Raw genomic sequence first — 21,608 nt, forward strand, 5'->3', positions numbered from 1 at the left:
GCTGCTCACAGAGCCGATGCCTGGCCAACAGACAGTATTTTTGAACGGGGCCAACACAGAGATTTCCATGTTGGTCTGTGATAAATTCCCTGAATTATGGAGTTAAAGGGGAAACTGGAGAAAGACCCTTCCCCTCCCTTTTCCGCTTAAACAATGACCCCTTCAAGCTGCAGCCCGGGAAGGTTGTGTCACCAGTGAGCCTTGCTGCTTTGTTCCCTGGGAAAATAATGGAGGTGTATTGATAGCATCACACGCTGCCTTGTGTCCTTTACCGGTGAAGGCCTTGAGACGGACCCAAGGGGATGCTTCCCTCTAAAATGTTTTGAAATTACCTGCCGTGTGGTGCAATCTAGTCCATTCCAAAGGCAAAACATTTTTCTCTTTAGAAGTACAGCTATGAACCCCAAGGACTAGTTATCTCTGGCAGGAAAGATTTAGTGCTGTCTAGAAGAGGGGACGATCTCCAGCATAGGTTAAATTTGAAACCCAGGAAAGTCAACGCCAATGTCTGCAATTGTGTAAGGTTTGTACCTGGCCCTTAAGTCAAAAACATGAAGGGACTAAGGGGAAAATAAAAATACAGGTGTAAGAGGACTGCGGAAAAATATTGACAGCTGAGTACTGAAAGAGAGAAAGAGATCACAAAAGTCGGCACCAAGAAGAGGGTTTGTTAAAAGATCCAAAAGAAACATTATCTACATTTGTATTAAAGTATATAAGCACCTTTTGATATCTTCCAAAAGATGCTGCTTTCTAGCAAGACACTGTACCTAGCGATATCCTTCTGCCAGTTACAGAATAATTAAACCAACCCAGACTTTAAGTATCAATCAGCTTTGGCTGATATTGTTATCTGCATCAACAGCCTCTGCAGTGTCATCCTTTCATTTCTCTCTTTCTTTTGGAGTCAGCACTGTGGTGTAGGCTTACTGCACATTTGGGTGCAACCTACCAAAGCTAGTGGACACGCTGACGTGTGTCGGTAGCCCCGGTGACCTTGATGGGACAAATCACCTGTCTGATGTTGTACATCCACTGCATGAGACCGTTAACCTGGGTGTTACCCATTAGCCAGGTTGTTACTGGAGGCTTTTGGGTTGGAGTGCTCTGACTTTGAATAGGCTGCTTTTGTTATTTACTCAAGAAAGGACAAGACTCCCAAGCTTTCACAAAGCTGTTGGAGGAGAAAGGGCTTTTGCCCCTAGAAAAGCAAGCGTGACCCCAATGCCTGTTTTTCAACAAACTTGCTTGCTTACTCTGGACAAGTTATTTAACCTCTGTCATGTTTCCCACTGTGTAAATGGGAATAATACCATTCTACCAACAGAGAATATGCAAACAAGTATATTAAAAGCTCGTGATATGCTTAGATACTACAGTGATATAGACCACAGAAATACCTAAGCTTTGTTTCAGAAGTTTTTTTCCTGACATTTAGTATAGTCAAAGGAAGTGTTGGTATGTTTAGGTATGAGCTATGCTGCAGCAATTTCTTACCAGTTGTGCTTAAATTTAGACTACATTAAATTGAAAAAATACACCTATGATGAGCATTCTGATGATCCTAAAAGGAAAAAAAGAGGGTTTTGCCCTATTTGTAGAAGTTTGCTCACCTTTGTATCCATAAAATTCATGTATAAAAAAAACAAAGGGGAAACTCAAAAAACATATGCTGGATTTTTGTTCTACTGCATTGTCAGGTTTTGTAGGGAGGGTCTGAACTGTGGTTTTCCTGTTTCCTTACATGACTGAGGAACTCTTTAGGCTCACATTTTATAAGAGCCAACTTGCGAGAGTGGACAAGGTGTCCAAGTGCCATGTCCTCACACCATTAGTATCTCCACATGCCACGTGTGTGATCCTGACCCAACAGCACTGGGAGGCTCATGCTGCTCTACAGCTCCTCCCCACTTCTCTGCAGCTGCATCCAGGCCTGCGTTTTTCACTTACATTTTAAATATAGAAATCTCTATTACTGAGGACATAACTTTGACAGCCAATCTTGGCAGGAAATTTCCAGTGGCTAAGGTATCAGACAGGACACGTAACGAATGACTGTATACAAAGAACAACGGAACCTATGGGCAGCAGACTTCTTATGACAGCCGAGCACTCCTTACCTACCAAGAATATGACAATTGCTCCAGTTCAGGAGGGTGAGAATATATTCTTTATGGAAAAGAGCTATCATTTCTTTATTTTGTTATTCTGCAAATCACTTCCCTTATATTTCCTTTTAATTAAAAACATATGCCCTATTTTTTTTCCTCCCTGTAACATTTCTACTTATAACTGTCCAGCACGTGTGGTTTGACCAGGGACTTCACACAGTTCCACATCACAAGCTGAGTAAAATAGCTACTTAAGTCATTAAAGGAAGGCGTTTGAAAGATTGAGCATGTTGAAAAGAAGTAACTGATTTAGAGAGGAACATCCATACTAAGGTCCAATGCAGTTCTTAATTTCTACTAGAAAATAATAGGTAACTCCCTCATATTTTTCTGAAGAAGCTCTGCATCTAGCGTTCCATTGTCAATGTGCACGTTGTCATTAAATGTCCGAGCATGCAGCGGTCTTGATTAAAAAAGACAGCTGTTTGTCTCTCTCTCTCTCTTTTTTTTCCTGTTGTCGGTAACCACAGGTAATATTATTCTTTACATTTCCCTATGTCGTGGTTTAACCCCAGCTGGCAACTAAGCACCACACAGCCACTTGCTCATTCCCCCCACCCAGTGGGATGGGGGAGAGAATCAAAAAAACCCCCAGACTTGTGGGTCAAGATAAAGACAGTTTAATAGGACAGAAAGGAAGAAAAATAATAATAATAATAATTAAAAAAAAATTTACAATAATAATACTAAAAGAATTAGAATATACAAAACAAGTGATGCACAATGCAAGTGCTCACCACTCGCCAACCCATGCCCAGTTAGTTCCCAAGCAGCAATCCACCCCTCCCAACCAACTCCCCCCACTTTATATAGTGGGCATGATGTCCTATGGTATGGAATATTCCTTTGGCCACTTTGGGTCAGCTGTCCTGGCTGTGTCCCCTCCCAACTTCTTGTGCCCCTCCAGCCTTCTTGCTGGCTGGGCATGAGAAGCTGAAAAATCCTTGACTTAGTATAAACACTACTCAGCAACAAGTAAAACCATCAGTGTGTTATCAACATTATTTTCCTGCTAAATCCAAAACACAGCACTGTACCAGCTACTAGGAAGAAAATTAACTCTATCCCAGCTGAAACCAGGACACCCTAAGGTATGTTTTCTCTCCCTACACAAACATACACGCTGGCATATGCACCCACACCCAGGACTGACACACACAGGGGCTTGTTTTCTCCACGCTGTGCAGGTAAGTGCTTTGATAAATCTAGTGATCTTACAAAGAGTTATTTTCCCAACATTTCCTGCTGCTTTTTAGCTTGAGGACTAGTGGATGCTCATTTTCTGAGGTGACTCTTTTTCCTTTTTTTTCCCCTTGCTGCACTTGCTGATTTGCACTTGCTATCATATCCCAACTAAAAAGAAAAAAAATGTTAGCAAAAATAATCTAGTTTCTGGATTCCTTTTCTAAAAATAAAAGGAGTACGATTCTATTTTTGTCATGCACATTACATAGTTCTCATATTAGCAACTGTTGAGGTTTAACACCAAGACCCTGTAGGAACATAGTAGGGCTCCAGGGAGGCTAATCGCTGAAGCCCACCGCTTATTACTCACGCAACTGAGAAATGTTAAGCTGCAAGTTCCTATTTGTATTAGCAAGATTAGCAACTTCCAGAGTTCAAGGAAATGTGCTAACGTGGGTTAGAAGGTCACTAACATTATCTGAAAGTCACTTCAGAGACTACCTCAGTCTCCTAAGCAATATAAATTCTTTAGCTGGGAAGGCACTACACACAATTTACAGAGTCAATGGACTGTGGTAACCACAACAGCTCCTGTTTTAATCATTTGGTCCTTTTCTGGCGTTCTCACTGCACTCAGATCAGATAGTTGTGATTTTAAGAATATCTGTATTGTTTGCAAGTCCCACAAGAAAGAAACCATTTTTGGGACATTTTACTTTGTTTCCATAGCTGAAAAATCAGACTGAAAGTATCATCAGTAAATTGGTCTGGCTCTGTGCTTATCTCCTGTAATATCAGGAGAAAAACAAAAGCCCCAAACTGTCCCCCCACGGTAGACACCTCTACTTCCTCTTTACACTTCAATCTCTTTGAGTCAAGAGTCTTCTGTAGGTGCTACAACCCCAACAAATCATGCTATGACTTTATCCACACAGCTTCCCAGACTCATGCTCTACTAGGAGTTGATGACTGGTAGTTTAGCTGTTTTAACAAATGGACATCAAAATCTCTGTGCTTGAGCTTCTGGATAACCCTTGGTCAGCAGGGTGTCAAAGTGTCAAAGTGTCAAAGGCAGGATGGAAATAAACTCTTTGCAATTTCCAGAAAAGCAGCTCCAACGGGATGGTTAAGAATATGCGCAGCAGCTCACAGTCTTGATCTGATATACAAAGTGTCACCTATTTCCTAAGTGACGCAAGGGACATGCACGTAACTTGCCTGATGGACAATACTGTGAGGAGTAAATGGAAATGGAAAGAGTAGCTGGTGAGCCATGAGGGTGAGAGACAATTAGGTGGCAACACAGGCTAAACACAAATCTCTCAATCTCTCTTTGCTAACACGCCTCTGAAGGCAACAGGGCAAACTCAAGAGCACCTCAGTTCAGTTTTCATGTGGCTTTGTAGGACTACTAACACTATTATAATAATCCTTAGTCAATATATTTTAACTATACTGGAGAACACAACAAAGAAACAGTATAAAACATCATCACCACACACTTCAATATACAGAAATATGACTATAATGAATTATGATTGTTTTTTGTATTATGTAGTCTTCCTTTGATTGATGTGATCAGATGCATGCTCATTGCAATCCCTGAGTCTGACTTGACACCTCATGGTGCGACATCTTTGCTATTGTTGAAAGAAGAACTTCAAACAAAGCTTGCTCTAGCTCATCCTAACTGGATATCCACTTGTTTTTAGGTATAAAGTCTAGGTAATAATAAAAATCACGTGGAGATGAGAGTTGATGGCCATTTTTGTATTTTAGAATGAAAGACAATGTGCAAATTAAAATGTGGAGGAGGAGGAGGAGGAGAAGAATGCTCTTCAGAGCAGCTGAGGTGATCTCACTATATGCTTCAGTCCTAACAGGAGTGCTCTGGGCAGGTGACAAGGTGAGTGGATGAAGTGAGAAAACTCTGAGAAACCATGGTAGAGAAGCCAGCAGAATTTACTAAATGTGTTAGAACAAACACTACCGGCACCTCTACCAAATGGCTAAAAACACCTCAAAAACTCAACCAATAAAAGCCCAGATGCTGCAAGCGACTTCACTCTAATCAATAAGTCTTTTTTCCTGAAAGCATTAGCTCAGTCAAAACTTGCAAAGTGAGAAAAATGAAGAGTGTGAAGCAGGGGGTCGACTCACGAATGACTCTGCTCTCAAAGTCTGGCAGAGGCTCAGAACGGCATTACAGTCAAAATGAAAAGAAAATGGCCTACCGTATCAGTAATAAATCCAAACCGTGACATGCCTTGTTCTGCTTTACTCCTGCCATCTGGCTCCATCTCAATAAATACAAATTTGCTCTCTCACACCCACAAACGTGCTGGGGAAATTACTTATCGCATGAGAAAACAGTATCTCTACCCAGCTCAGGACCCAACTGGGAACTTAAGGAGACCCGAAATATTCTCCTTCACGCCAACAGGCCTTTGATTGGCTTCTCCATACCACCAAGGGTCAGTTCTTGAAACCACCTCTCTGGTATCGATGGGCAGGTTATTTAAACAGCACCAGGGTTGTGCCGTACCTGAGCTGGCTGCCTGGGAGACCAGACCACCTTTCCCAGCATTTATATTGCTTCAGGTCCCATCTCGGGTACCTCCACGTTGTCATTCTCAGCCAAGTGCTGGAAAAGGTTAACGGGACGACTTCAGCATGATGCAAATACCTAATAGGGTTTTTGGGGAGGAACTAGATGTATCCAGCCAGCTCAGACTGCTGATAAAATGTGCTCTTATCTTCTTGCTAAAGACCATGTAGATACAGCCTGGCACTGCTTTGATGCCACGCAGACTCAATTTGCAGTGTTTTCCAGCTCTCATATTTCTACTGTGACTCTCAGGTTATATTTTTTCTTAAAATCACAGCCGGTGGATTATCTCAATGTATAAGGATCTCAGTTTCTACGTATATTTGTTGTGAAAGGTATGTCTAAGCTTTAGGGCTGTGGAGAAAAAACTTGTGAGTATAATAAATACTAGACACTACCAAGTTTATAATTTTTAAAAACTAATTATTTTTGTAGGGCTGATTCAAGATTTTTCAGTCCTGTGCAATGCTGAGTTTATGTTGGACAGGAAAGAAGCACTTCTGAAACAGCTCACTCTTGTGCAAGGCCCTGTGCTGAGCTCACCCATACCTTATGCTGAAGGCTCTGATTCTGCCCTGGATACAGTCTAATTACTGCAAGAAAACAGTGTCTGGGAAGTGCCCTGAGTTCAGTAAATAACTAGTACAAAAATTGTTTCGCATTATTACTAAGCACTGCTGCTCTCTCTAGTTCCATCTTTATTTTTTACCTCCTGTCTTGCTTCCTGTCATGCCTTCCTTCTCCTTCTCTTTCAGCTTCTTTCCTTTCCCCACCGTCCCCAATTTTCAGCTGCAATTACCCTAACACAGAGCCCACTACGGAGCGGCTCTGGCAGCCCTGCAGACGAGGTCCTACTGCTGTGAGGAGAGGCATGGGCCCATGCAAAGCCGCGTGCCTCTCACTTCGCACAGCTCAACATCTTAGAAACCTTAGAAGCCTTCTCCAGCTGTCTTCCAGTTGGGGGGTTTGGAGGCCTCCCCTGGCAAGATGGGTAGCCTTCACACCCTCTGAACCTCATTTATCGTGGCTAAAAGTGGATGGGATGGGAACGGTTTCACAGGAACAGCATTGCTCCTCGGCATCTATCTGATTGCAGTTCTCTCCTTTCAGCAGGCGCAACTGGAGGTCTCTAAGAGCATCCGGCTCTGAAGTCAGGACATGACCCCCTACAGACCTCTGTAGGGACTTGCCTGTATTTGTACAACCATGGCCAGGAGGGAACGGATTCAATTCTTACTCAAAGTTTATTTATTCTAAATAAACACCATTTGCTTGTTTCTGTTTCATGCATATCCCTGCTGCTCCTACAGTGCATTTGATAAAAAATTAAACACGATTAGTTGAGGCCAGTTTCTCCTAGCAAATATCTCTAATGGCATTTCAAAAGGAATGGCTCATTGAATAAAACCCTATTGTAAGCTTTCTGAGTGCTGACATGAAACAGCTGTGACTATTGCACCCTTGTGCGGTTCCCCTACAGAATTTGATGTTTGCCTGGTGTGTGTGGGATGCCAACATCGCAGATTTATGAAGGTGTACGATGACCAGCATTGACAGTATTTGCCAGCTTGAGGAAGAGGAGGCTCATTTAATTTTGCCAAGAGCTTCCGCTCATAAACAGCTTTGAGTAAAAAGCCAAATAGCACGTGGGGACTATTCATCTCTGCCTTGCATTAATTTAATTTTAAAGAGAAATCACTTCCTTGCAGGAGAATTTTCAAGGAATAGATAGAGCTTGTTGTAAAAACATGCCTGCGATGCTGCCAAAGCTTTCGTGGCATCAGTCCCTGCTCTCATGTATTTCAATATGCCCAACAGCACAAACAAAACAACCAAGTGGACATGCCCACAGCTGGATGGATGCAATGCGACGGGTCACCAACCAAGGCCATTAATAAAGGGCCTGGAAGGAGATTACTGTAGTCCTAATTGCAAGGACTAGAAGATATTTCAGGATCAAGGAGAAACAGAAAAAGATGGTGTCTGATTCCTCCCTCAGGTTGGCTTGCCTGGCCACACGGATCATTAAACCCCAGCGCTGTGTCAAGGGAGATGGGAAGCTGCAGTCCAGGAAAGTACCCAATATCATAACACTTTTCTTATTGTCAGAAAAATGGCCATCAAACGTTACTCAGGAGGAGAGTCAAGTGTGAGCTGCTTGTGCCCTCCTGGCCCTACGTGCCAGAAGGGAGAGGAGCAGGCCAGGCTCGAAATCTTCTTCATCCCTTCTGTGGACTGCCAAACACTCTCTCCCTGCAGACCTGCAAAGAGCCCTGGCATCTTCGGGCTCTGCTGAAAAGCAGGGACTGGTTCTGGCCCCTCCTCTTCCTCTTGTATGTCTGGGCAGAAGCTGCACCCCATACTGCCTGAAACAGGAGCTTGCTGCCAGATACCTTATGCTTGATGCACGAAACACATGATGCAAAGATAATCTGACGGACGGAACATATGGACTATATACATGCTATAGCATTGCACTTACAGCAAATTCTATCAAGCAGATACTGCATTAGATACAGGTTCAGTTGGAGGAATATGAGTCAGCAGCGCCTTCCTCTGCAGGGGAAGATGCTACTGTTGGACATAAACCACAGAAATTACCCGTCTGTTCTTTCCCTGACCTCTGTCAAGAATTAACATCCCACCTGAGGCCCTAAGCACTTTTATTCATTCTAGGCAGAGAGGAACCTGGATCACCAAATTCAGAGAAATTCACTGAAAAAAATAAGGAAGGATCCAACCCATGGTTTCACAAAGCCTACAGTAAGGAAGTCCCAAATGGGGGATGTGACTTTCCAGGGCTTTCCACACTGAAAGGGTGTGTTTGCTGGCTTCCTACCTGGTGGAAAGATTATCAGAAGACTTGAATGTGAACCCTTACAGCTACTCATCTTTCAAGAAACAGAATGAAAGGAACAAAGATAAAACCTAAAAGAGCTGTCTAGCATCCACTTGGTGACCACTTCAGTTTTAAGGTTTGTCACTTTGCTATTGATTTAAGTCTGTGTATCCTTTTGAATATTAGTATGGCTAGCAAGATAGCAACATCATACATAAAAATGTTCTTTATTCCAGAACAGATGAAACTCCCAGTGGTAAAAGAAGATTTAGGTATCTCTGAAGATTTCTTATCGCTGTGCAACATAACTCTCTAATGGTTCAGTGCCTTGGAGGGTCATCTGAGATCACTTATCACATAAATCAAATAGGTGGCAGGCTATAAGAGTGGAAGCCTATAGCAATTTCATGTCTTTGCTCGCAGACATCAAATTTATCTTTTAGGCAGACTATAGAGGAGATAATATGCCACTCCATTTAAGCCACTGAAGAAACCCAAATCTGGGTATTAACCAATTTTAGGAAGCTGCTCTTAGTCTTGACTGCACCACAATTATCTTGGGAAATGACTGGTTTTAAATCCTAAAATGTGGACCACAGACATTGGTCCTGGTTCTAATTTACACTAAGGCTTCTGTAAATCACTCTGGCAATGGAAGGGAGTGTCAGAGCGAGTGAAAGTCCAATTTACTTTATGTCCCATTTACATAATCAGGGTGGTGTAAAGTGGCTCTACTGTAAAAATGATTTGGGTCTACCTTTCACTGAATTCAACAAAAGGAGCGCAGTTTTCTTTTCCCGCCCCGCTTTTCTTCCATGTCATACTCCTTGCTTTTTATTTCTGTGGTGCTAATGCAGGTGACACACACGTAACTGAGAGCTGGAGCTGCCCCGGAGCTCAGAAGTCGAGAAGACTTCACATGCCAAGCTCATGCTCTGTAACGGGGTCTCAGAAGGAGGCACCTCAGGTCAGGTGCCAAAACTGGCAGTCAAAACCCATGTTCAGCCAGGCTGTACCCTCGTGGTTGGGAGGCATGACAGATGGCTCCTTATCTGCCTCTTCCTCCACCAGCTCAGTGGTCAGCCTGTATGCAATGGGCGATCCCCAATCCCCCTTCACAGCTCCTGCCCCAGAAGAATTTAGTATTTCCGCAGTAGCACTCCCTGATCTGCAATTGTCACCGCTGAGCTGATCCTCTAAACTTGTACAACCAGGGCTCATCCTTGTGTTTGCTCCTTTCTCTATCAGTGAGAATTTCCATTTAAAAAAAAAGAAAATCCGGCTCAGAGTTAGTTGTAAAAATATCCCTCCTGACATGCGTAAAGGTATTTCCGCCTTCCCAAGCCTGTAGCAAGGCAGTGCTTGGGCCCCTGCTGTACCTCAGGGTGCACAGGAGTGCAGGCACCTAAGGAACTTGCTAGAAGCTAAGATGAGGGCAACTGCAAAGTTTCTAGGTCCTTGCAGGAGGAGATACAATATTTATGCAACATAGATCCTGTCTTTTATATAACCCTATTCTTCAACAAACACAAAAACATACTGCATCAGTTAATTGCATGAAAATGTTCAGCAGTAAGATGACCTTTCAGGACAAACGGGAAAAAAAATCAGTCGAACCATGTTTTTCCTTTTTATTTCCATTATTAGTGGGCAGGTTGAGGCATTGCGTGAGTAGCACCATTACTGGCTTATTGTACTCCTTGGTTTATGGTTTATGCAGTGGCATAGTTGTGTCCACAGCACAAAACTCATGACAAATACTGGCAGCACTGCTGACAGCCTAAGCAGAAAGGCAAGGGAGTTCATTAGTAGCGCAGCCACTCCTGGAAGGGTGGCAAAGATTTAGGAGAAGGAGCCTCCACGGGCCAGGTCTGTGGATAAACTGGGGATCTATTTTTGTGCTGTCATCCAGAATTTATGTGACTGTGTAGGGAAAAACCTCCCAGACCTCCATGAACAGGACAAACAGGTTGAGTGCGACACGTCAAACTCAGCCTTGATACGAGCAGTGGAGAAGCGTGGATTTGAATCCATTTATACCAGAACGATGTTGCCCTTCTGAGTATAATTTTACAGATGTGTTTATGATATAGGGGGAGCCATATGGCACGAAAGGTTTAAACATTTAATCTCACTTAGCTTCAATACACTGCATACACAGAAAATTGGAAGCCCAGCAGGAAAATGCCAGATTTCATTCTCACTTAGTCGTGATTAACCTTTATGAGCTCGCTCAGAGTTTTGTCACCTGTGAAGTCATTCAGGGCAGGCAGGCCGTGAAAGCCCTGACTTTCTGCTTTGGCCAAGGTGCTGCCGCTGCTGAGCTCGAGCTCTCTGAGGGCTGTGCTGCCCAAAATGTGGGCCTCTCCTGCCCGAACGGCAGTGCACCCTGCTCCATACCTTCCCCCGAGTATGGAAAGTGCCGAAGGGACTATAGGGAGTGAATGACCTGGCAGGACTCTCCCCCTTCTCTTCCTGCAACTGCACTTCCTTGCATCGCTCGGGTGGGTCCAGTTTAGAGCAGCCTTACACCAGCAGACAAACGCAAAGCAAATAGCTGATACGTATCACACTTTGCAAATATGCTCTTTCTCATTAATATTGATTCCCACACACAAACACTTTAGCTATATTCACTGATTGCATTACCATTGCAGAAGTGTAATTAACAAATTAAAAGGGAGGACTGTGATTCAGTTTAGTTTGGGGAAAATCTTTAAATTAAAAAAAAAAAAAAGAGTCTGATGTTTGAGGATCATTCCCCTCTGCTATTCATTTTAATGCCTTGGAAATGCTCTAAGAGAAATGCTTTCATCAAAATAAACATGTCCTGAGTATGCTGCAGTACTGGCACACGTGGGTACTTAAAGAAGCATCAACGAGACAAAAAACAAACAAATGAAAGAAATCCTGACAGATGCTAAACCAGATAGTAGATTGCAAATGAAGGTGTATCATCATGGAGAGAGGAAGGTGGAAAATGCCAGTTGGAAGCTGCTCAGACTGATCTGAGACTGCCAGCTTATTCACAAAAACTTATGAAAAGCAACACAGAACACGCATGCCATCAGCCCAGGTGAAAGCCAATGCCACAAATATTTGTGGAAAGAGGGAAGGTAGAAAATCTCCCATACTCGCTGCCCTTCCAGATGCTTGCATGATAAAATAAACCTGCTCCACTAAGTAAATCAATGTTTGCAAGGACAGTCAAAACTCCTGAGCCAAAGTTTGACTGCTTTTCTCTCCAAAAACCAACTGAGCACACCTGGAAGAATGGCTGCAAAATGATATCTACTTCCTCTCCCATCTCCTATGAAAAACACCTTTCAGGTGATCTAATATTATGAGAAACCATAATCATTAAGGATTGATCATCCTAATATAATTTTCTGGATGGCTTATTAACCTACTAAGACATGTTTTTCTCTACTTCCCTTCATTAGCAACAGCAATAATTAGGTAAGGACAGACTAGCAAAATTGATCATATGCTACTGCCGAAGGGGACAGAGAACGTATCATGGACATTTAGCATAATGTTCTCCAAACTTGAGATGCATTAATTATATTTAGTAACACAGCTATTTTCTGCCTTTGATAGAAGGAATCCATTAATGTAGCTATTGTATAACAGAAGCTTATTTTTCTCCTATTCCAAAATGGAATTTTCTTTTTTCTTTGAAGTTCATAATACAAAATGAGATGAGACAAGAAAACATGACTGGCTCAAGTATCTACCACTACCATGTCCTCTCCTTATTTCCGTCCTGACTACCAGTCTCCTCATGAAAGCGGCACTTTAAAAGCAGAACGGCCGCAGAGCTCTGGCTAGGAAGCAAAGAAGTGAGTTATACTGTCACCTCCCGGACAATAAACCCCAGAGACACTTTCCTCATTTTTTTGGGTCAGCTTCAGACAGCCTTCGTGCTGCCTGTCACCCCTGGTCACCAGAACAAAGCATCTGTAGCTTACACTTAGGCAGCACTACTCAGAATATGCATATACTTAAATATACAAATTCTATAAATTTAAAGAGGTGATTGAACAGCAGCTGCACTCTGAGCCCACGTTGAGGTCCCGCTTCCCTGTCTGTAACATCAACAGCAGAAGCACCGCCAACGTGCAGGCTGGGGGATGAAGGAGCAGCCATGTGAAGCGTCAGTGCCTGCGTGCTGCCCCTCGCCTTCCCGACCTGCAACCCCACTGCCACAGCCCCAAACCCCGCAGCAGCCACCCTGACCCTTGAAAGAGAAACTGCCAGTTAAGCGACGACCCTGGTCACAGCTGTGATGTGTGGAGATAGGGACGGCTGTCAGCCCACGATGGGGGCTGCCGGCTCGACCTCGCAGCTCCACGAGACCCGCAGCATTAACTTTCCCGCACCACCCTGCTAGCACGGGAAGCACATGTAAGCGTAAGAGTGACAAAGGGATTGCGGCGATGACGAATTTTTACATATTTTTTAAAATGCCAGCAACTGGCTTTCCCTGAGCTCTCCCCTCATGTGAGCAGTAGGCAGCTTTCTGTAGATAAAAGCATTACAGGGAGTTGAAAAGAGTTGACATTACAAACTTGGCACTCCGATGGGCATGCTGCACAAACAGGGAAAGGGAGGATCTGCCAAAGCAAGAGCCAGAGATAATATGAAAAACATAAACCCAACATATTGACCTTATTTAAGTCCAAACAGCATAACACTATGATACTTAATGCAAAAATGTCAAAAACATTCTTTATTCCACACACACATGAATGTTTTCTTTAAATATGCAATTCACTTGATATCTGCAATCTCCCCTCTTCAGATGCAAAATCCAAAATAATGATTATATCAGTCATTGCTTAATACATTCAACTGTGGCCCTGATTTTCATGCATGAATGGTCATTTACATATCATTACCCATCATGCCATCCACTCAGATTTTTCTTTCTAAATAGAGTAATACATTTAAAGTTGTCATTTTAAAACAAAAATGCTTAAAAAGGGGACTTTCATTTCTCGTTATCTTATCTGTGCTCTTAGCGGCTAATAGATCAGAATATCAAAATGGAAAATTTTCAGTGTGCGTGACAACTGCCACAGTGAGAAGATCTTGGAGAAGAGGCAATTATCAAGGGATTTTTCTCAACTTTGGAAACACAGATAAATATGAAGAGAAAAGCCGAAGCAAACCAACCAGAAGCAAAACAGTAATTATAGCACATTCTTCTGTTTTCCTAACACAAGTCCTTGTTGGGGACAAAGCTAGTTCCATGTTAGGGAAATCACTGTGGACATGAGGTGCAGTCAGAAGCTTTGCATGAATAAATTACAATTTTTCAATTAATATTGCCCATGCCCACAATAGAGGAAGGATTTTTTTTTTCCTCCTCCTGCTACTTTTAAAGTAATTTTCTGCTATGTTTAATTAGGAAATTTCTCTACAGAAGGGAATGTGATAGAAGATTAATTCTCTATTTCCTCACCCACTGTGTCAGTAGACTCAAGTGGACACTATAAACCCCAGTTAAATACGATGAGGATGATCAAGCACGGAGCTCCTTTCAAGAGGTCGTGTCCGCAGACTGTAGATCTCATTTCAAAACAATAGAAACGAGTTAGAAAATGGTATCTCTCCGTGGCGCAGTGCCACAGAGGAACGATTACAAGTGCTTCATGGTGCGAGGGTTCACCAAGCCAGCTGAGAGGGTTCGCTATCACGGCTAATGATACTGAACGCTGCTGAGTGAGAAACAGCATTTCCACAACGACTGATGTTTTGGGTCTTTTTCTCCTGTTCACCACTAATAATTATTCCTCTAGTAGTCACATCCTATTTTACATCTTTTATGTCAAGTATGAAACAGCAATTAAACAATAAATAATGAAATGTTCGCTGGTGAGCAATATAGTAAAGTTTTTTTTTTTTTTTAAGGGAATAGACAAAGGGTGCAAACTGTATTTGTTTTTAATGAACAATGAAGGGAACGAGCTATTTACCCTCAGGACATAAAATCCTATGAATGGTCTGTTGCTGCCAATGCTGAGGAAATATCGGGTTAATGCTTTTTTTAAATTGAAATCCAAGCCAGAGTAAGAACAATTATTTAGGGGAAACTCAGACCTACAAAATACTGGAACATGCAAGATGCTATCCTTTGACAGAGAGGGTAAGCAATTTTCTCAGAAGTTTTATTAATGGAGTGGCTGAATGTCAAAACAGAAAAAGCATGAACAATTTAGAGGAGAAAATGCAGACACGTAGCCTAGTAGAGACCAAGAGCCTTGCTCATTGATTAACTGGGACCAGATTGTTTTAATACAATAGAAGTTGTCAGTACATACCTCCTGGGGACAGGAAAGGTCAAAACAGGACAACTGGCAGAAAAAATGTGTAACGCAGAAGAAACTTCACTCCCAATTTTATTCTGGGCTTAAAAAAATAAATCAACATTTTGGCTAGTCTGATGCCTATTTATTCCCCCCCCATTTTGACATATTTATAAGACATTCTTATCCCACTCTGCTTGATGCTGCTCTGGTTTCACGTGGAGAAATGCTCCAGCAGAGCATTTAAGAAGGTGCAGCCACCTTCGCAGAGTCCAAGGGAGAGCTGCAAAGATGACATGATTCAGAAAACATGACTTCCGCGGTAAGCTTAGGGGAATGGCAATTTTTTACTTTAGAAAAGAGAAGACTGAAAAAGAGACTAGTCGTCTGATAGAAAAAGGAATGTTAAAAAGGCTGCTATAAAAAGAAGGATAATCAATTGTTCTCCACATCCACTATTTCTGAGACAAGAAATAATTGATATAATTTACAGCAAAGGAGATTTAAGTTAGATATTAGAAAATTTTTTTTCCCCAACTTCTAAGAATTACCATGTGCTGGAACAGGCTGCACCGGAATGAAGCTGGCGTGCTCAGAAGTGGCTTCTGAGACCAGTCCATGCAAATCTCAGCAAGGGACAGTCTAACTATGGTTGTTCCCATCAGACTTGAGAAGTATGGATGAGATGATCAGTTGAAGCTACTTCCAGAACTGTATGTCTACGACTATATCCTCCCTTTTCTGCAGGTTAGGCAATGGCTGGGCTCCATACCATGCATGACTTGGTCTTTACTTGTACAAATTCCCATTGAAATCATGGGGCATTTTTTGGTAATGTAATTAAAATGCCTTCATGTCAGCTGGGTGTGTGATGTCTGCCCATGTATGGGGCCAGTATATATTTTTGCATAATCTCTAAAAGTTCCTGACTCCTGCAAATTCAGAGCATTTGGTTACACCTAGGACCTTGTGGACAAGACTTCAGCTCTTCTTCCGATCCTAAAGAGGTAGGGGAGCCAACCGCAACTTCTTCCTCCCTCAGGAGAGAAGTTTCTTTTTTCAGACACGGTGGTTTGAAAATATCTGTTCCAGTTGACCAAGTTTTTGTTCCATTACAATAAAATACCTTTTAGAGAAAAGGCATAGATCTCTTTAAAGGGAAAACATTTTAAAAGATTTTGTTAAATGGGTTGCAAAATCTACGTTAATACAGAAATACAGGTAATGCACTGCATTTCCCAGAGCAGTTGGCAATGAGTTTCCAGTGTTATCACTCAGCTTGCCGCTACGTAGGTAAAACCCGGGGGGCCACTCCTGCTCAGGGTGGGGGTCCTGCCCAGCAGCCTGCCACCCTCACGCCAAACCGATGCTACCTGTCACGGACCCTGCGAAGGGCAGAAGGTGGCGGAGGGAATGAAACTCCTCATGCCAGCTCCAAATCTGCGGACGGCAAAGCTGGGCATCTTGGGGAGCCCTACTTTCAACCAGAGCAGACTGACTGCCCGAATGTGTGTCAGGAGCCTCAGCGGCCCATGCAACAGCCGAGAGTCACGCGGTGTAGAGGGCTTGCAGCCACCTTTGTTCTGCGTCCCCTGGAGCTGTGCTCTCTCTGCCGCATCTGCCAGAGGCACAGCACAAAATCTGTCCCCTCTGTTCCCGTTTCCAAGGAGTGAGCAGCCCTTTTACAGCAAAGCCAGTCTTCAGAGGTTCCTCAGCCTCCGGTGTTCGCAGCTAGCGCCCACACTACGCAGCTGCCTAGGTGCACACGGGGTATGCTTTTTTCCCCCCTCCTTTTTCCTTTGTGAGCAGTCGGGCCTGGGCCAGAATTACCGTTTATTTGCACAGTGATAACATAGTCTTTCAGAAAGGAAATATAAAGTGATGAATCAGAGGTCTGGACATATCCATCTGTCATATCCAATAAGCATGCGTGTGCCATGTGAATGTCTGGTCACTCTTGTAATTAGCTGTTAAAGCTGAATGGGCAATTTTCAGCCAGAAGTGCATGAAATGCATGCACATTTCAATGATGCACAGAACAATTAAGAATATTACATGCACAGTTCCTGATCACCTTGAGATTTTCTCTCTACTTAGCGTTGGGGGAACTCAACCACTTTAACCCTATTAGAGCAAGAGGGCACAGCTGGAGTCAGGAAATGGTGAGCTGAATAAATTGCAGCAAGGCAGGCTCTTTTTGAAATGCAACTTTTCCTTCCAAAAACTCTTAGATAATGATGGAAAAAATGTCTGCAGTGAATTCTGATTAAAAAAAGAAAGAAAGGCCAGAATAATAAATGTGTCCCATGTGACAGCCAGCAAAAATGAAGGATCTGATTCAGGTCCTGTTCTAATCAACAGGACTCTCTCCATTACCTCTGCTAACAATCACATTAAACCATTTATGTTTGGTTGAGTAGATACAGAACAGAGGTAAGAAGCAACAAAACCTAGTCCCTGAAATGGCAGCTAAGCATCAGGTAAGCCACCTGAACTCACCCTGATGCAGTAAATCTGTATGTATGAATACATATAGAATGCATACAGACGGTACAGGTGCTATTTCGGCAGAGAGCAAACCCCTTGTGTCTTCCCCCCCCCCCCCACAAACATGGGAAGAGGAGATATGGACCAAAAAACCAATCACACAGAAGGCAGCCAGACCCTATAAGCGTAACCAAGCAATGTAAACGTAGCTAAGCAGTGCAACCTGATGTCTACATACACAGAGACAGAAAAAAAGGACGTGGCTCAGTGCGGTGGGGAGAAGTCTTAACATTATCACACATTAAGTATTTGCAATAAAAGATGGAACGTTGTTCTTGCTCAAAACACTGTGTAATTTGGCTTCAGGAAAACCCCTGGCATAAATTCCATCCAGCATGTGCCAATCTAAAACGCAAGAAATGCTGTGGCCTCAGACACACAGCACGATGAGGGAGAAGGAAATGCCTCCTAGCTCATGGAGAGGAGGTCAGCTTTCAGGTGGGTGCCCACCTGACTTCAGCAGAGCAGAGCTGCCTCCTAACAGGTTGGGACCAAGCCCTGGGTGTTCACCATGAAAATTTCTTAGGAAAAATTAATTAGCATATGGTAGATGTGGGTACGTTTCTTTGCAAAAGCCTGTTCAGAGTGGAAGAAGTGTAAACATCACCTAACCACTGCTTTCACGTATCTTATTTTTACACTGAGTTGCTATAAACTATCCCCGTAGTATTTTGTTGTAATTACATGCAGTAAAAGGAACAACCGGGTAATTACCTCAGACTCTGCAATAATATTTCCACATTAAAATGTAAGTACAAGGTGCATAGCTCGGGTCCGTGTTTTAACCACAGGAAGAACAGAAGACTACTCATTTGAGGGGAAAACCATACATTAAAAAGCTCTCTGCCAGCTACCAGTGGTCTGGGGCTGTCCCAATTTAGGCTGGGCGCCTGCCTCTGCTTATAACCCTGTTGACAGCAATGCCTGGTTTTAAAAACCACCACGTGTGTCTCCAACGGGCGTTTATCCTCCCTGGGAGCCTGGCACCCTCGAAGCGTGCACAAGTGAGCTTAAAAGAGACCATTTACACATGGAGAGAGGTACTGAAGAAACCAGCTTTCTAACCCCGGTCCCCAGGCACGCCACGGGCTGGGATTAACAGGAGCTGCCGACCCCTCACGCCGCTCTCAGGCAGCAATTGCAAACGTTGTGGGGGAAGGTGGCGTTGGATTAGCTGTATTTCACCTCCAGAGGGTTGTCTTCCACACTGAAGGATTTTCTGTCTTTCATGAGCTTTTGTGCTTCATTTAAGCCCTAAATAAAGCACAAATAGCCGACAGGAGTAAACTTTATTCTCTACCTGTCAGAATAATTTCCTACCTGAATTAACTTGTGAACACACTTCAAAAAACCCAGATGCATCTTCTCTGTAGCCTGATTATTTGCCTGCTTTATTTTCCAAACTTTTTTTTATGCCGCTTTTCCATTTTGGGTGCAAGCGGAATCATGTTAATGAACTGACAGGGTGAAGAGCAAACACAGGCTCAGACTTTGTGTGGTGTATGTGATCTGGTTTATACAGCCCCCCTAGGCATGACTCTTCACTTAATAGTACTCACATGGGCACTGTGCCTGCCTAATTTCTTAGCACCTGCATGCTTTGCAGACGTACTTGCAATGAGTTCGTGCCGTGGGAGTTGTGAATCCTCTCATCATTTTGCATCAGGAAAGCTACACGAGCCCCCTGAGCCTCGCCTGGCTGAGCGGAAGGAAGAACTTTCAGGATACCCCATCACAAACCTCAGAAAGACAAACTTCAAAGACCAAAAGTGAAAGAAAAAAAGAAAAAGAAGAAAAAAGGAGAAAAAATGTTGGTTAAATATCACTACTCGAGATGTGGATAGTAAAAAATGACAAGAGGATAACACTGAACAGACACGGTTCGTTCAGGCTTTGTTCTGAGAGGCAGGGACCTTGTCAGCCCCTTTCTGAGGGGTGGGCCTGTCCCTGCCCGCGCCCCTGGTAGCCCTGTCAGGCTGCAGCCCTCCAGACAGAGGTGATTAATCAAACCCACCCGCATCTCCGACCCACCATATGACAAGGCTTCTTTCAGCTTAGCAAAACTTGGCGTCTGCGTCACATCTCCGATTCCGGGATTTCAAATAAAAAGCTCTTGGTGCTGGCTCCTCCTGCCTCCGTTTCACGGCTGGAGCAGCAGCGCTCTGCCTGCAGTGCCACGGGAAGGCAGCAGCAAGCCCCTGCCGCCACCGCCGCCTGCCATCGGCTCAGGCTGCGCTCTCAGCTCCAGGCAGCATCACCTTTCTGATCACGTTGGCCAAACAAAACAGAAACAATTACCAGTTTTGATTTATGCTTTCAAGTTTCTTTTTAGTCTGAACACTCGTGGGGGACCAGTTCAAGGAGGACGGCACAGGTTTTTGCATCGCTGCTTGAGATCTGGACAGGCCACAAAATCCTGGCCACCCAAACCAGAGCTGACGGCCTGTTTCTAAGATAACCGTAGATGTATGAAGTTTGCAGATGGCCTTGCTTTTCGGTAGGGCCAAACTCTTCTTCTGTCCTCCAGTGTTTTGGTGACAGCATCAATAGCATGCCATGGATGGCTGCAGAAGTCAGGATAGGGCTGGTGGGCAGCAGGAGGCCATCTGAGAGGATCCCAGCTGCACCACACAACCAGCATCCACCAGATGCTCTGCCTAGCTCCATGTTACTGCTTTATTAATGAAAACAGAAATCATCTCTTCCAGTCTTACTATCACAGGTAGTTTAATCAAATAGCTAACGAAGCAAGCAGGGAAAACACAGCCAAATGTTGTGCTAGTTCCAAGAAACATGCTTTAGAGGAACAGAAACCTCCAGCGCCCTGACAGTTGGTGGTTGAGCTGGCTGCAAAACGGGCGACCTGACTCTGCCAACACGGTGGGCTGCTTCCAGGAGCTAAGCCCGCAAGGAGCTCTAAGTCCCTGCCAGTGTATCCAAAACCCTGTAGCAGAGCACGAAACGTGGTTCTCTCTTCTCTCAAAGAACCTGGTATTTATCACTCTTAAATCAGCCACAGCCTATTTTCATCACATCCTACCTTCTTGCCTGGATCTGGGTTCACTTTCTTCACTGTTTCCCATCTCAGGGTCCACACTGACGGAGGCACAACGCTTGCCCCTGTAGGGTTTGGAGCTGCATGTAGGGGATGGTTCTTCTCAAAGACCTCCTCCCAACTTGCAAATTCCCATGGCAGTGTTTCTTTCTCAGTTCATATTTCTAAAATGGGATTATTTTATGGGGAGCATCTCCCTAACATCTGAGCAGCTTCATGGTCTTACACTGTGCCTGTCTGCTTCATTTATGCTGCTGTTTTCCTAACAATATTTCTGTGCTAAAATGGAATTCATACGCTTTGCATCCCCTGAAGACTAAAAGACTTTTCAGGGGATAAAATATAATTGCTCAGTGCATCAAGCATGATTGATCCCTCTGCATTTCCTGGTAATTACCCTCAAGAACGGTGTGCATTAGACACTCTCTGCTATCGGAAGTAGTGTCTAGGGTCTTGTGGTCAGGTATACTAAAATACCCCCTGCAGTATGTGACCTAAAAGACATGTGCATATCCTACTTAAGTGGATTCCATGTTGCTCTTGGATTTGCATCTGATCAAAGGAAAAACATCCATAAAACTATTCTACCACATTACCATTATTTAGAACAAGTACAAAAAAAAAAAATAAATCCAGCATTATGTTTTCTGTCGGCTTTACTTTTTCTTTTTACTAATTTTATTCTTGCCCTTTACAAAATATATTTACAAACAAAAGTTCATATTTAGACTTAATTCTGGATATTAACCTTTACAGAGCATCTATTTTCCCTCTGGAAGCATAAGTTTTTTTAATGGTTACTTTTTAGTTACAACGTAAATAGATTAACAGAAGTTATGCAGTGTCAGAAAGCTTCATCTCAGCTTTGGGTCACGCGTGCCTGTGGGATAGG

At 43.4% G+C, this 21,608-nt stretch overlaps 1 protein-coding gene across 3 annotated transcripts in view; it reads right to left on the bottom strand.

Moving 5' to 3' along the window:
- Positions 1–21,608, bottom strand: part of TMEFF2 (transmembrane protein with EGF like and two follistatin like domains 2) — a 133,509-nt gene that overhangs the window by 55,798 nt on the left and 56,103 nt on the right. The window lies entirely within an intron of this gene.

Source organism: Gymnogyps californianus, chromosome 7 (assembly GCF_018139145.2).
Source record: "Gymnogyps californianus isolate 813 chromosome 7, ASM1813914v2, whole genome shotgun sequence".
In the NCBI taxonomy this organism is placed as follows: domain Eukaryota; kingdom Metazoa; phylum Chordata; class Aves; order Accipitriformes; family Cathartidae; genus Gymnogyps; species Gymnogyps californianus.